At 47.5% G+C, this 16,095-nt stretch overlaps 1 protein-coding gene across 1 annotated transcript in view; it reads left to right on the forward strand.

Annotated features, from left to right (window-relative positions):
• Positions 1 to 16,095, forward strand: part of LOC146785398 (uncharacterized) — a 342,389-nt gene that overhangs the window by 23,143 nt on the left and 303,151 nt on the right. The window lies entirely within an intron of this gene.

The raw sequence follows: 16,095 nt of genomic DNA on the forward strand, positions 1-16,095 counted from the left end.
AAAATTCCTGTGCACTGAATAACCAATTAAAAGTGGTGTAACATTCTACAGACCCAGGTCATCCACTACTTTGTGGACACACATAAAAAAATGCAAATTAGATCACAATCTATTTAGTTTTCCTGAGTTCGAGTTGCAATTTGTTTTTTTTCCATTGATGGGAGAACTACGAAAGAGCTAAATCTGCCTCCAGTCGCACATATGAATAAGAAACAAGTACATCTTATGAGCTTTAGTATTTTGAGAATAGTCAACAAGGTCCTTTTTAGTGGCCAGTAATAAAGCAAAATGTGACCAAACATTATTGGCAACTCAATTACGGTCCATTTCAGTGCTACTCTATATGCAGACGGATAATGCTGCATCAGCTATGTGACATGTCTTCATTACATTATGGAAATACTGTGAATATATTCCTTCAGCATAGTAATTATTGAAATCACACACCACATACATGTAGAAAGTCTTGTGATATTAGCTGCAGGTTATTTGGCATGCCGTTGCACAAAAGTCGAAATCTGGAGGTAATAAACGGAGGTAAGGTTATTTCCCAGAGATAAAGTTGCTATCCCAGTTTTGTCGAAAGTTAACATTTGGGAAGACACTGGTTGGCCAGCTTCACTGGGAGGAAGTAATGCTCCATCTGGTGGTGAATGTGGTCAGAAGCTTGGGTGCTCAGTTAGATCCTATATAATCTGGCTTTTGATACACAAATTGAGATCGTGATCACAACCTATTATTTCAGCCTTCGCGTTTTTACATTGTTTCCATTTCTAAATCTATTGCAGGCTGGATTTTTTGGGAAACAGTCCAATCCTCTGGACAGGAAAAAAACACCGGTCCGATGCCCTTAAACTACCCGGGTCATTGATGTCCGGCACTCGTGGTGATAACAGTAATCTGTGCAGTGCCATCCCTGTCTAAAGTCATTCAGGGCTCCAAGAGTGTTCCGGTGACCTTGCTTCCCTTTATGGTGCAGTTATGCAGCCGTTCTGGTGCTGAGGAGATCCCATGACCAGGAGCACCCACCAGCCTGGTATGGGCAACATTTTAGGGTTAGAGTAGCAACAAAACCGTTAAGCAGTGATAACTTGTGAACGTTAGGTCACAGAGCCACGGTTGTTTCTATCAAGCCAATAGTTGTTGCTATGGTATCCAGAGGGTTTGCCCTCAATGCCTGGTTACTTTTGGAGTTGTGAAGGGGTTTGATTGTCTTAAAGAAAACAATTTGCTCTCATTCACCACACCACCCCCCTTTCATTATTCCCAAGCCAACTGCATCACTAATCTAGTCTAGTGAGCCCACAAATCCGAAGGTGAGGCTGGGGCAGAGACCTGGGCACACTGGTTCATTATGAAGACTCCTGTTGTAGATGCTATTGACTGGGGTCCACCACAGAGGTGTAGTGGTCTAATTGTTTTCTGATTATCTGGTCTTGGAATTGGCCCCGTTGTTACTTCAGGGCAGGGCTCCAGGGTGCCATGGTTGCTTCAGAGGAGTCTCATCAGGGCTAGATTCACAGAATTGTGGTGCATGCAAGAAGAGGGACTTGTTAGTTCCATTGTTGATCCTTCTGCTGTTAAGTTTCTGGCCCGTCCAAGGTGTGATCAATAGTTTTCCCCTTCCATGCATAATCTAGCATTGTCCCTCATCCTACAAGTCAATGGGAATGATCGATATTGTTGTCAGCATCCGTTCTGCTCAGCGGGCAGTTTAGGCACTGGGGCATGATGACTCAGTTTGGTCCACATGGAACCACATATTCCCAGTCACCACAGAAAAGTCCATTGATGATGCTGTGAACCACATGTTGGCATTCAGCATATGTGGGTCTCTGTGTTGCTTCTGGACCAGGAATATTAGTCCTGGAATGTGCCAGAGTTTTGAGATGCTCTGGTCCTTCATCTCCATCTTTTCTCAGTGTCTCTCCTGCTCCTTAAGGGTCTTGCTAACAGGTCCCTGGTGTGTTGCCTGATCATGTTGCCTCCTCTGCTGATTTACCTCTAGTGCAGTGGGCCACATAGAGGGTAAGGCTGGCCAAGACTACTGGATTTTCATACATTTGTGGAAACTGTGCTCCCATTGAGTTTGGGGCCTCATCATACTCCATCTCAAGGAAGGTACTGATCACAAGGTGCCCCGTTTGAATATATAGGGTGCCCTATTCACACTTCCTTCTGTAACTGTCCCTTCCAAGTCTCAGCACACCCAGGCCCTCAGGAGTGCCTTGCTAAACCTACTTCAATCACTCGGCACCCACACAGGCAATATGAGCAGTAGCCCCCTATTGTTCAATTCAAGCTCAGCAACTTTTTCGGGCACCATGTTTGGCTTGGTGATAAAGGAGGAGGCACCTGCCTTGGCCCATTGTGTGTAATGTGCCGGGTTCAAAAACGTGTTCATCAACATCATATATGACAGATATACAACATGTATCACATATGTGACAGTTATAGTTTATTTTCGATCAGCATCAAAATCCATAAAGTTGGCACTTAAATATTGAAACACTATAATACATCCTTAGAAATATAGTACATACAAACAACAATATAATTTAAAATTCTATAAGAATTTCTCATAAATGTTCCCTTTACAGCCTGCATCCGAAAAATGCTAATTCGTTATCTGTAATTATGGCATACAGGATCAATGCGTCACTCCAAGAACATTTGACATTGCATAAAGAAATAGAATAAGGTGCCAGCAGCATCTAGATTGCTGATTCTTTTTTTTTTTTTATAAATCTTTTTATTAAACAAGCTCATCATACAACACAAGTCTGAAGCATCTTTGCGTGCACATAATCCATAATCAACATGCATGTTACATTGCAATGTGGTTGGGACTAGGTCCGGTACAGCTCAAGCACTATCTGGCGACATTCCCTACGGTGTGGGATGGAAGCCGCTCACCCCCCACGCTATCTCAGATCATGTTAGTTGTTGTAGCACACAAGGGATTCACAACCCCAAAGACATACCCCTGTATTCCCGCCAATGGGTCCATATCTTCTCCCACTTTCTAGGGCACCCTCTACTTTAGTAGATCACTTCTTCCGCTCTTTGGAACCAGTCCAAGTCAACCTCTAGATTGCTGATTTTTAAGCGTGTGTCCCATGCAGTATTCAATTAATTTGCTGCAACAAAAGTGCCAGAGATACAGTCTATGGAAAAATGATGTTCCTGTGTAAGATACTTGGGTCATTTTGGGACCCCTAAATAGATAGCATGAGCTGCCAATGTTTTCCAGTGTTGTTTAAAGTAGGCAAATAATAGAAAATTGGGTGATTGGTTCTATTAAGACATTGCTCCGAAGACAAAACCCAGTGGTCATGGTCTTGTTGCTTAGCCTCCTTCTTGGTTCACCAAAAGGAATTCCCTCTATTCTGCATCATACATATAGTAATTCTATGCGGTGAGTGAACACCTTCTAAATACACTTTGCCCAAGTAAATTACTTAATAGATCTCTGTCCTTCTTTTCGGAAATTGAAGGTGTCAATCTAAGATTGTGGAGTAGATGCATTCCCTATAATTGGCCTTCACGTCATGGCAGTCCCTTTCAAGGATGGTGTGAGGAAAAGACTGATTTGCATATGGTTGCTTCTCATCTGGAGGGGCAGAGTATTAAAAAACAAATATGACTGTAATACTGCCCTGAGGGATTGTCAGCGGCTGAGTTGTATGCATGCATTCCACCCATCACCTTGCGTTATTTTAGCATGACACCCTAAGTGTTGGAAAAGGGGAGGAAAGCCCTGAGTTAAATTTTTCCCAGCTGGAAGAAACGGTAAAGAAGATTAAATGGATAAAAAACACACTAGTGCCCAGAAACCCTCATTGCTGTAAAAAATAAAGAGCCCTGAAGAGAGTCCGTATATTGAGTATCAGACACTTGAAACGCGTTGGCTTCACTATGATTCATGATAAAAACATGGAGGAATTTTGAATGATTTTTCTGTCAGGGCATAAGAAAAATTCTATGTACTTGATATTAATATTTTACCCGTGTTTTCCTTTCTTGCTATATTTCTTCTAAAGGAAATGTTGATACATGTAGCCCTATTCGAAAATTGATGAAATAATATCGATATTTGAAACATGACTTTGATATAATATTTTCAAGATATTAGGATAATTGAATTTGAATTGTTTACATCACTGTTTATTTTGATTGTGCATCTAAAACACAAAAATTGTCGTTTAATTTGTTTTAAATCACATGTATATAAGTATTCTCTGTACATAGACATTACTGTCTTTTTTCTGCTTTCAATATGAAAAAAAGAATTAAAAAAAAAGTCTAAAACAAAGGTATAAATAAAGTACCGGATCAAATAAGAGTAATACGTTTGGTCTAGCGCTAATTTAATACACAGAAACAAAACAGGCTCTGGCCCACCCCCTTGCTACATCCTAAGTGTTGGAGGCATGCCAAGACATGGGCAGAGGTGTGGTCAAGGAACCTAAGTTTGTGCCTCACAGAACATGCTCAACTAGACTTCAAGTGGTCTGGGGTTGCTTGTGTTGATGTATAGATGGTATGTTCTGGTTGGACTGTTCCTAATGCTGGAGACTCAAGATGGACTTCCCTGTCTGGACTGGTGTAGTGGACAAAGCCATGGACTGAAAACAGTTTGTTCCTGTTGTTTGGTGTCAGAAATAACCAAGGCCAGATGTATGACCGTTTTTTGCTGTCGCAAACAGGAAATTGGCCTTTTGCGACCGCTAAATAGGGTTGCCTGTGTACAAACCTTATTTTGCAAGTCAGTAACCTAATACCGACTCGCAAAATAGGTTTTGCGACTCCCTATTAAAAAGGGGGGTGCCAAGGGCATCCCTTCCTAATAGGGAGTGGCACTTCAACGTACGGTTGCAAAACACTGGCAGTTTACCACCCATTTCAAAAAGGTGGTAAGCCGCTCGCAAATGGGTAGGGGTCCCCAGGGGACGCCTTCCTCTTTGTGACTGGCAGCGAAAATATTTTTGAAGAGCAGGCAGTGGTCCCATACACCACTGTAAGCAAATCCTGTGCACACGTGACAATTTTGGTAATAAGATCACAGAAAGAACAACAAAGTTCAACAAACAATGAAGAAATGTTGTTTTAATTCAAAAGATGTTTTCATCAGTACAAAGGGCGCCAGCCGACACGTGTTTCGTCAACAGTAGAACAACTGTGACTCTTCAGGGCACGATGAGCAATGTCATCAGGAGAAACAATGAAAAGCCGTAGGGATCAAGGGTGGAGCGGTCTCCCATGGGTCGGTGCGACCAGGAAACCAAATGGCCTGTAGGTAACGATGTGAGGTGGAGGATCTGGCTGCCTACTCTTAAAAAATGAAACAGAAACGTTTCATTTTTCTTTTTTAAATGCATCCTGTTTTCCTTTATGGAAAATGGGCTGCATTTTAGAAAAAAACTGCTTTATTTAAAAAGCAGTCACAGACATGGTGGTCTGCTGGCCCCAGCAGGCCACCATCCCTGTGAGTGCTGGCCATTAACAATGGGGTCACAAATTGCAACCTGCCTCATGAATATTAATGCGGCAGGTCATTTGTGACCTCATTGAAAATTGCAAACAGTGTCTGAAACACTGTTGTAAATTCCATTTTGCGAGTCGAAAATAACGCTTTTTGCAATTCGCAAAATGGAAGGGTCGTACATCTGGCCCCAAGAGTGCAGAGGGTCAAGACTATCATACAGTGTTTTTAAATGTGACAACTAAGGCTTTTGTCTATTAGTTCCCTAAGAGTATCTTAAAATGTCTCTGTTAATCCACAGGCAGATCTAATAAAAAAGGGAAAAATAATATGGTTTAATCAGACCGCTTAAATAGCCTATACTCCAATGCTCAGCACTAGAAGTCTTTATTTCAAATCTGTTTATTGAAAGGAAAGTTTTTCTAAATACCAACAGTCATCACAATTAGCAGAATACACTAGTGAATGTATACATTATTGACAGTTCCCAACAATGACAGAGGGAGCGGGGTTATGAGTAGGGACAGGAGTCTGTCAGGTACCGTAGTGAAGGAAGCATGCAGTATGTGGTAAGTATGACTTATAAGGACCCTGAATAGATAGAGCCATGGTATGTGTGTTTGCAGAGAGTTCATCTGAAAGCCAGCATGGCAGATGGGACATCTGCGAGGGGTAGTGAGATTATGCTAGTGAGAGCCAAGGTCATAAAACAATCTGGCTAACCAAATATCTAAAAGGGGAGGGACAGAAACCAGGGATAGGGGGTAGGAGGGGGTAAGATGCACTCAGAGTGCAGGCAGAGGGACATGGTAAAGCGAGTTAGAGAGGAGAAAGGGCCTCATCAGGGTCATGATTTGGAGATGGTTGGTGTTGGGCCCCTCTGGAGTAGGGCATAAGAGAGTCTTCAAACAACTGCAGCACCCTATAAGCAATATCCATGAAAGATATTGTATAAGCGGCTGCCAGGTGTGTGTAAACATAGTGCCAGTATGGTTAAGACAGGCCATTAGTAGATCTAGTGCCAGGACATACCATAGGCGAATGAACCATGTTGAGATACGCGGGGGTAAGGGCTTTTTCCAATGTAAGGTTATAGATTTTCATGCCGCCCCCAGTATCTGTGCGATGAGGCAACAGTCTGAATGGGTCATAGCTACCAACCAAGTAGGTCCAATGCCTATTAAAGTCACCATAGGAGGGCGTGGTATGGGAAAGCCCATGGTGTCCTTAATATGACTGAGGAATTCCTTCCAGAATATCTTCAGGCTAGGGCAGGTCCACCAGATGTGGGGAAAGTCGCCAGCGTTGCCCCAATATCTCCAACATGTTGGGGAGAGGTTTGGTGCCATCTTGTGGAGGTGGGTGGGAGTATAGTACAAACATGTCATCAATTTGTAGGCCGATTCACGTGGGGGGATGCTTTTATAGATTTAGGGGATATCGCGCCAGAGCCGATCCCAGCTTTCTGGCGAGATCTCCTCTCCAACATTGTTCCATTACCTTTGGTATGAGTGGGGCTGGATCTGGTGCAATGCTGCAGAACTTTATATGTGCGAGAAATTAGACCTTGTGAACTCTCATAGGCACAGACTATGGTTTCAAAGTGGGTAAGCGACCTAGTCGCTTCCTGTACATAGGTGGGGAAGAGCAGCCAGTGGTTGAGTTGATAGTATTGCATCTTTGAGGTGTCCGTAACATGAAACAAATGTTTACACTGCTCAAAAGTTAAGAATGTGTTCCCATGAAATAAGTCCTAAATTGTCCAGGCTAGGAAAGCGTTTGGCTGCGTGGCTGGTGGGAAGAAGGGGTAACACGTTATAGGGGTGTTGGGGGTGTTGGGAGATGAGAACGATGTCATGCCCCGAAGACCGTGAGTTTGTCCCATATGTTGAGAACCGTTTTCATGGGGGTAGCTATGTATGCACTACGAGGACGGGCCGATCTTGGGAGCCAGGCTAGGTCCCATAGAGGTCTACATGAAACCGCTCGATCCCTATGGAACCAGTGTTTTTCGCTCTCGCAAACAACCCATTCCGAGATATAGTGAAGATGGCATGACCAATAGTATTCAAGAAGGTTAGGGCATGCCAATCCTCTGCGGTCATGGGGTAGCATAAGAAGTTTATTTGAAAAGCGTAGGTCAACCTTTGGCCAATATGAAGGTGATTAGATCTTGTTGGAGGGCTTATATATCCAATTGCGGGATGGGGGTGCGAAGGGCTTGAAATAAATAGAGCACTTTTGGAAAGAGGGACATTTTAATTGCATTGAGTCGCCCCAACCAGGAGAGAGGGAGATTTTTCTACTTGTGTATATCTTCCCGTATGCCACGCCTGCTGGCTGGCCAGTTGGCGAGGGTCCAAGAGGCTAGGGAGGGGGTCAAGTCGAGGCGGCATAGATATCTTATTGATCATGCAGCCCATTGTAAGGGGAGCAGGGTCTGTAATCCAGGTATCTCCACAGGGGAGATGGTAAGGTTTAGGGTGTGGGATTTAGCTAAGTTAATCTTGAAGCCCGAGGCTCCTTCGAAGGAGTGGAGAAGTGAGTCCAGAGCTGGGAGGGAGTTGGCCAGGGCAGTTAAAAAGAGGGGGAGATCGTCAGCGAATAAAGAGGTCTTATGATCATAGTCTCCGAAAGGATACCCAAAATGGCTGGCGATTGGTGTACTGCAATTGCTAGGGGCTCCACTGCCAGAGCAAACAGGAGTGGAGAGAGCGGGCATCCCTGCCTGGTACCCCATGTATAGAGATAGGGGGGAGAGGTGGCTGTTGTCTCGAATACGCGAACACGGTTGAGTGTAAGGGGCAATCAACCTAGAGTTCATGGCTGGGCCCAGGCCAATTTTATGCAGCACAGCGCATAGGAAGCCCCAGCCCACTTGATTGAATGCTTTCTCCACGTCCAGTGACACCAGACAGCCGGAATGTTTCTATGTTGTACCTTTTCAATGAGATGGGCTATGGGACGTATGTTATCCGCCCCTTTGTGGTGCCGAATAGAGCCAACTTGATCTCGGTCTTTAATGCCGGGTAGGTAGGGTTCAAGGCGGTTAGCAGGATCTTAGTAAATATCTTCGCATCGGTATTCAGGAGGGCGATAGGTTAGTAGGATGTGCAGAGGGTAGGATCCTTCCCCGGCTTCGGAATGAGAACTACTTCTGCTTCCGACATAATAGGGGTGAGACCTGTGATGTTAGAGAAGCTACTGAAAAGGTGTAGGAGATGTCTTTGAAGCTGTGGGATGAAAATTCAATAGAAGGCAACGAGTAGTCTGTCCGGGAGCTTTCCCCATTGGGAGCTGTTTTAATCCCCTTGTCAGTTCGTCTAACGATATTGGCTCATCTAAGAGTCGTGCATGGTGAGAGCTGAGAGGTTCCCAGGGACAGGTGTTGAGGAAGGAGGTGTTATGCTCTGGGGCATGAAAGTCGTCGGTGCATAGGTCATTATAAAAGTTTAAAAATGCTAGTCCCTTGTTGCGTTCAGAAATGGCCCAGGTACCGTCAGCCCATTTGAGTTTGGAGATGTGCGCTCTCGTGGTTTGCGCCAGCAGGCGATGTGCTAAGCATAAGCCCAATTTGTCCCCTCCCACATAGAATTTTTGTTTGAGCACCAGTAGGGAACGTTCAGCCTTGCTAGTGCGATGTAGGGGCAGCTGACCTCGAAGCACAGCAATGCGCTTTTTATTTTGCAGTGAGGGCTGTTGGTGGCCACTGTGTTCTAGGGCCTTAATGTCTTTGGATAGGTTTGTTTCGATAAGGTAAGCCTCCCGGGAACGGGCTTTTGCAATAGATGAGATAGTTCTCCAGATGGTTGCCTTAAAGGCTTCCCATCGAGTGAATTCAGAGGGTTCTAGAGTGTCATTTGTAATGAAGAAGACCTCAATTTCTTTACGGATGTCAGCCACATCCACCGGATTTCGCAGGATGTGTGGTGAGAGCCGCCGGCCAGGGTGAGTGCCATGATGTCTGTTTGGTACAAAAGGGGGTGGTGTTGGACGGAACATCAGAACCAATCAAACACTCACACCCAGTCAACAGATCTGGGTTTGATCCATCACCATTCTTTAGCCCACTCTGCCACCCCAGTTCAGACATGGCCATATGCAAATCAGTCTGACCCTGTGCCTCATGGGAACAGTCCAGCCCGAACTGCCAAGCCATGTCTTCCCTGGACCGGAAACAAGCTTCCTAGGACCGGTTTCTGGCATTTCAGCCGTCTTCAGCCAGGCATGCTTGAATCCAGTGGCAAAGTGAGCAAGGGACTCAACGTCTGAGCATACCCTGCCAACTTATGGCGAACAAAGCGGTACAAAAGGGGGTGGTGATGGACGGAACAGTTGACTGGGGGTGAGTGCTTGCAATGTTGAACACTCCGTCCATCATTTCCTTTGGTTTTTGCTTTGTTCACCATAAGTTGGCAGGGTATGCTCAGACGTGAGTCCCTTGCTCACTTTGCCACTGGATTCAAGCAAGCCTGGCTGAAGACGGCTGAAATGCCAGAAACCGGTCCTAGGAAGCTTGTTTCCGGTCCAGGGAAGACATGGCTTGGCAGTTCGGGCTGGACTGTTCCCATGAGGCACAGGGTCAGACTGATTTGCATATGGCCATGTCTGAAATGGGGTGGCAGAGTGGGCTAAAGAACGGTGATGGATTAAACCCAGATCAGTTGACTGGGGGTGAGTGCTTGCAATGTTGAACACTCCGTCCATCATTTCCTTTGGTTTTTGCTATGATGTCTGTTTGGCATTTGGAGGGTGACCGAGACATGGGCATGATCAGAGATAGAAATGTCAGACATCTCAGCTGTTTGTAGAGAGTGGATCAAAGAGAGTGAGAGGAAGCAGTGGTCAATTCGCGAATATGAGCGGTGGACATGTGAGATAAAGGCATAGTCTTTATCAGGGTGTAAGTATCTCCAAGCGTCAATAAGTCTCAGGTCAGTGATAACCCTCTTAAAGGCCGCTGACATAGCCCCAGTGCCCTGGTATGTCTGCGTGCTGTGGTCCCTGTCTGGGTCCCAAACCAGAGAGAAGTCGCCTCTGAGGATAATTGCCTCCTCTGGAGCGCGTAACAAGTCACTCAGGTGAGATCTCAGGAATGTGTCTTGGGCTTGATTAGGTGCATAACAATCGAGGAGAATCAAGGGCTGTGCACCCCAATGCACTTGGAGTTTTAGGTAGCGACCCCCGAGGTCCCGAATCACCCAAGGGGTTGTCCCTCCCAGGCCAGCCTTCAGTAGTATTGCTACCCCAGTGGTTTTGGAGAGAGAGCAAGCCCCAAAATGAGCCGGGTGTGTCATGGGGCGCGTATCTGTTGAGACTAGGTGGGTTTCCTGGAGAAATATAATATTAGGATCCTGTAGGAGCTAGTGGCGCCAGACCTGGCATCTCTTATTAGGGGAGTTGAGTCGCTTGACTTTGAGGGAGAGAAACCTAAAAGGAGGCACTGTTGTCATCATGAACCAAGATTTAGTGGAGAAGCCTCAGCGAGACAGAATGTGAGTGGGCTAAAGCGGGGTTGGATCAAGGCTGAGTAGGGCAGGTTTGTAGAGGCATACCCAATGTGCCTGATTGGAAAGTATGCTCTCAGAGTTATAGTGGGCCAGGAGAATCTTGAAATATCCTCTGCACTACACTCGCGCAGAGAAGTAGTAAGGGAAAAGGAGGTGGGAGGGGAGAGTGATAGAATTAATAAGAAACAGCCAACAGGGCCAACATAGTTCAATGTCGTCTTGGAATAGCTTGTAGGTCAAAGTGAGAGCCATTCTGAAGAAGTCACTCTTCTAGAGGACACCACACAGGTGGGGGAACATAGCCATTGAAAGTTGCCGACCGGAACTCTCCGCCTCCAGCAGCCAGTCTCTATGTTTGGAGTGAGAGTCACCAGCCACCAGGCCATCCTGATATAGTGAAGTAGGGCACGCTGGTGCAAACTAGAAGAGCTTGTGGAGGTGTCTCATGTATGATGGACATACACGGATCAAGAAGCAAGTGGTAACAGGAGTACAGCAAGATGGAGCATCAAAGTGAGCTAAGATCGTTTGAACCTCGCAAAGGGTCCAGAGGCGTGGGACCCCACCTGGCATTGGATATGCATACACATCAATGCTCCCAGCTCAAGTCAGTCTGCCAGCGTGGAAGAGTGGGTCGGAAAGGGAGAGTCGCTCAGGGTTCGGATATGGTTGATAATGTTCTGTTTTGCCTGAGAGGAGTCCTGATCCTTGGCATGCATCCTGTGCCCTGGGGGGTGAAACAGTAGACCATTCTGCCCGAGGCAGCTCCCTGCATCGGTCTCGCGGGGAGGAGGGCTCTGCCTACCCAGTGTCCATCGGGAGGTGAAGAAGCTCTTTTGCATCTTGCAGCAAGCGGAGAACTTGGCGCTTGCCCTCCCCAGTAAAGATTAGTGCGAAGGCGTGGCCCTATTGATATTTGATTTTAAGGTCACATAGGATATCCGTGACTGGTTTACAGTCTTTGCACCTACGGAGGGTGACTGGGGCTATGACCTGAAAGATCTGAATCGGAAATCCGTTGTAAGATAGGTCCTTGACTCCATGCACCTTCTGCAGGATGGCTTCTTTCTCTACGAAGGAATGGACTCGCGTGAGAATGTCCGGGACAAGTCAGGACGAAGTTCTGGGGACTTGATGAGCTCTGTCGAGGGGAGGTGTCATCGTCTGCCCGGACCGTCTGCAGGACGTCTGCCATAAAAGCCATGATATCTTGGCCCTCTGCTCCGCGTGGGACCCCCCTGATGCGTAGATTGTACGCCGACTTCGATTTTTGAGGTCCTCTCTTTTGAGTTGTAGATTGATATGTTGATTTTTAAGTTCCGCCATCCGGCGCCAGAGACTCTCTTGGTCCTCCGCCCTTGCGTCCACCGTGTGTTTAAGGTCGTCCACGTAACCTCCGATCTCCGTGATGTCTCGCCGGATTTCCCGTAGGCAAGATTTGAAGTCTTGTTTGACCAAACCGATTTCTGCCTTGATCTCTTGGAGAAATTAGATCATAAACGCCTGAGTGGACCCCAATCTGCCTCAGATCCCAGGGGGTCAGGTGTGGACAGCATCGGAGGATTAGACTTCAGCCATAGGTAGGCAACAGGGTTGTCCTTAGCTGGGGTGGGGGCCGGGTCCTTGCCCAGCTTAGATCGAGGGATGGTCTCAGCAGACTGCAGACCTCTCCAAGAGGATGCATTGCAGGTGCAGGTGCAGGCCCTGTGGGGAATAGAACCCCTTCAACGTTCGGGGGACCAGTGCAGATCAGCAACAAAGGAGGATGGTAGGCTGCGAGGACTGATGTAGGGCAGGCTCAGGGCCTGGGGACAATCAACCAAGCTCGCCCGGTGCTACAGATGGAGAAGGTCTCGCCAAAGGCCCCAGGTCGAGGCAGAAGGTGTTCACTTAAACTCACTGCCGGGCGTTGGGGCACCACAAAGAGAGTGTCAGTTGAGGACTGGTGCAGGTAAGGGAATCCCTCCTATGCAGACCTGCATTTTAGGTGGGCTTGAGTGGGCTCAGATGACATCATGGGATCTGGATTGGGTGAACAGTGGAGGCATTCCAAGTCCAGGGGCCCCAGTGCAACCACTTCTCATAGGCCCTTTCCTTGCACCCCCCAAAGTGGCTCAAGTCTGAAAGTTGGCAGTTGGCCAGCCTAGCCTCTGGGAGTAAGAATCGGCCCCCCAGAGCAGACCCGCAAGGCGTATGCCCCCACTGATGGTGCCTTCAAAGCAATAGGAGGGTCAGCCCCAGGTGGCGAGAAGGCACCCAGGTGAGGTGAGTCAGAGGGACGGGAGGGGCACGCCGACTCGCTGTGTGAACCCTACCGCGGGTTTCCCCCATCAATTTAATATGCATGGGAGGTTCCCACTCCCCTGCGCTGCAAGCTCGATCACGTCATGCTCAGACCCAGATGCTTCCACTATCCGTCAGGCCCCCGATGGAATCAAGGTGGGCGGGGGCCCAAGCATCAGGCAGAGCCGATGGAGCGTCCACCAATAAAGTTCGCAGGGAGCCGAGAACCCTCGCCGCGTGGGCCCCCCAGCTGACCACACTCACCTCCCGTCTCACCAGGTGAGTCCACAACTTCGGCAGGAAGGGCGAGGTTCAGCCAGATCCTAAGTCACATCAAGGCCACAAGCTCCACGTGAGGATGGGGTCACCCCCCCCCCCCCAGTAGTCCTCCCCTCAGGGGACCACCCGTGCCTCCCGCGTCAAGCAGCAGAGGAGAGGGGAGGCTCAGAACTCCGGGATGTCCGCAGCGGAAGCGGGGGATCCCACAGGCCAGTAGATCCACTCATAAGGCTTCAGCCCTTTTGGACACTTGCCTACATCTCCCGGGCGCAGCCACACCAGCAGGCCAGGTAGGCCTTCAGTCAGGCTCAGCAATGGCCCGGTGAGTCCCCCGAGCAGGCAGCATTGCCAGGAGAGGCCAGTGGGGCCGGGTCTCAGGTCCCGGCGATGTCCGATGGCAGGGGATCAGGGTATCGGGTAAAGACCTCTCTGTGCGATCCAGCTCGTGAGGCTGAAGATGGCAGCCACCAGCACAGAGGCGCGTCCTCTTCATGCAGTGTTTGAGCCCCGGAAGCCTCACAGTTACCACACGGGCCAGCTGGAGGTGACCAGTGGTGTCCAGATATTGGGCCCCCAATGATACGTCCGAAGGAAAGCCGGCAGCCGGTGGATCAGCTTTAGCATGCCGCGGTGGAGCGGAGACTCAGCAAGACGCGTCTCACTCCATTCACAGCTTGGCCACGCCTCCCACCAGAAGTTTTTATGGCGATGTTCTCTATGCCCAGCTCATGCCAATAAACCTTTCACGTTTTGAAAGTGTGGTTCTCTTACCCTTTACATAGAGACTCAAAAGTTGCTTTTATGTGTTTCTTTATTTCTACCTGGGGGGTTTACTGAGACACACAAAGGAAAATAATTGGGCATCTCAGCTTTGAAGCCTTTTCTATGTTTTTGGTAACAGAAGTGAGGTGGAGTGGGCGAACATGACACAAATATGCAACATCTCCCTAGTATGTTCACATTTTAATAGGGAAATGTGGTAATGTGTTTATAGCCATGAGTATTATATTAAGGTTACTAGATGACTCCCTCTCACCAAGGATTCAGTGCCCCTGTTAACAACGTAATGCATTCTGAAAGTTGTATTACTGGTCTGATCCATTTGATCCTGTTGTAGTAACATACATTCCAAAGAAAGGTTCAACACTTGGACATTCATTCCTTGGGGACAATGTCACACTAAACATCAGTTCATACTTCCCAGATGTGTCCCCTTAGCAAGATAATCCTGACTTTCAACTATATCTTGGGCAAATCAGTATATATCGAACTCATTTTTAGACCTAATAATCCAACCGACAATTTGTTGAAAGGCAATTTTTCTATTGTTAAATAGAAGAGAGAAGTGGAGAAGGTAGCATTATAGTCAAAGCAGCGAAAGCGGATTCTCCTGAGGCTTGAGCCGGGAGACAGTCGCTGTAGCGTTGTGCATCTGGTGACTAAAGCGATCCTTGCTCTGTTTTAAGGTAGCGTTTTTAATTAGATGTCGTTGTACCCATTATTTTAAAATTCTATTATCTTAACTGTTTTTACCCTTTGCGGCATTTTAATACTGTTTGTACCCTTTGCGGCATTTTAAAACTTTGTTTGCCAACCTCACAATAGTATTCAATCTAGTCCGCCCGGCCGCCATCTTGGAAGTAGCGCGGGGAGCAGTCTAGTGGCTGCTTCCCACACGCTACAAAGAGGCTCATGGTACTAGCGCGCAGCGGCGGATTCTCCTGAGGCTTGAGCCGGGAGACAGTCACTGTAGCGTTGTGCATCTGGTGACTAAAGCGATCCTTGCACTGTTTTAAGGTAGCGTTTTTACTTGGATGTTGTTGTACCCATTATTTTAAAATTCTATTATCTTAACTGTTTTTACCCTTTGCGGCATTTTAATACTGTTTGTACCCTTTGCGGCATTTTAAAACTTTGTTTGCCAACCTTACAACAGTATTCAATCTAGTCCACCCGGCCGCCATCTTGGAAGTAGCGCGGGGAGCAGTCTAGTGGCTGCTTCCCACACGCTACAAAGAGGCTCATGGTACTAGCGCGCAGCGCGCGTGCGCAGCGGGCGCACCAAAGGCAAGCCCGTCTGCGGCCGTACGCGGCCGCCCGGGGCTAGGGGCCACGACCCCTGCTCCGCTATCCCCCACTATATGGAGATAGAGTTCCCAGGCTCTCCTTCAACTTAGAATGAAGGCCTCCCCTCTTTGCGCCCCTTTCTGCAATCCAATAGATCGCGGATTAGCCTGCCCCATTGTGGTTTTCAAATCCTCCGTGATTCTACGGATAAAAATACCCTAGTTCGTATGTATTTATTGAACTGTAGATCACTCCCTAAGCATAGCACAGAGGTTTCGTTGTTTTTAGAGGATACTAAACCAGATGTCCTATTTTTAACAGAAACCTGGCTCCACCACGATTCAAACCCCGACGTCATCAAAGCACTACCTAAGGGCTATCTAATTCTACGTGCCGATCGCCCCACCAGAGGAGGTGGACTTGCTATTATTTTCAAGGATTCCTATAACTGTCGGTGTCTGCCCAACTCTT

This window comes from Triturus cristatus, chromosome 11 (assembly GCF_964204655.1).
Source record: "Triturus cristatus chromosome 11, aTriCri1.1, whole genome shotgun sequence".
NCBI lineage: Eukaryota > Metazoa > Chordata > Amphibia > Caudata > Salamandridae > Triturus > Triturus cristatus.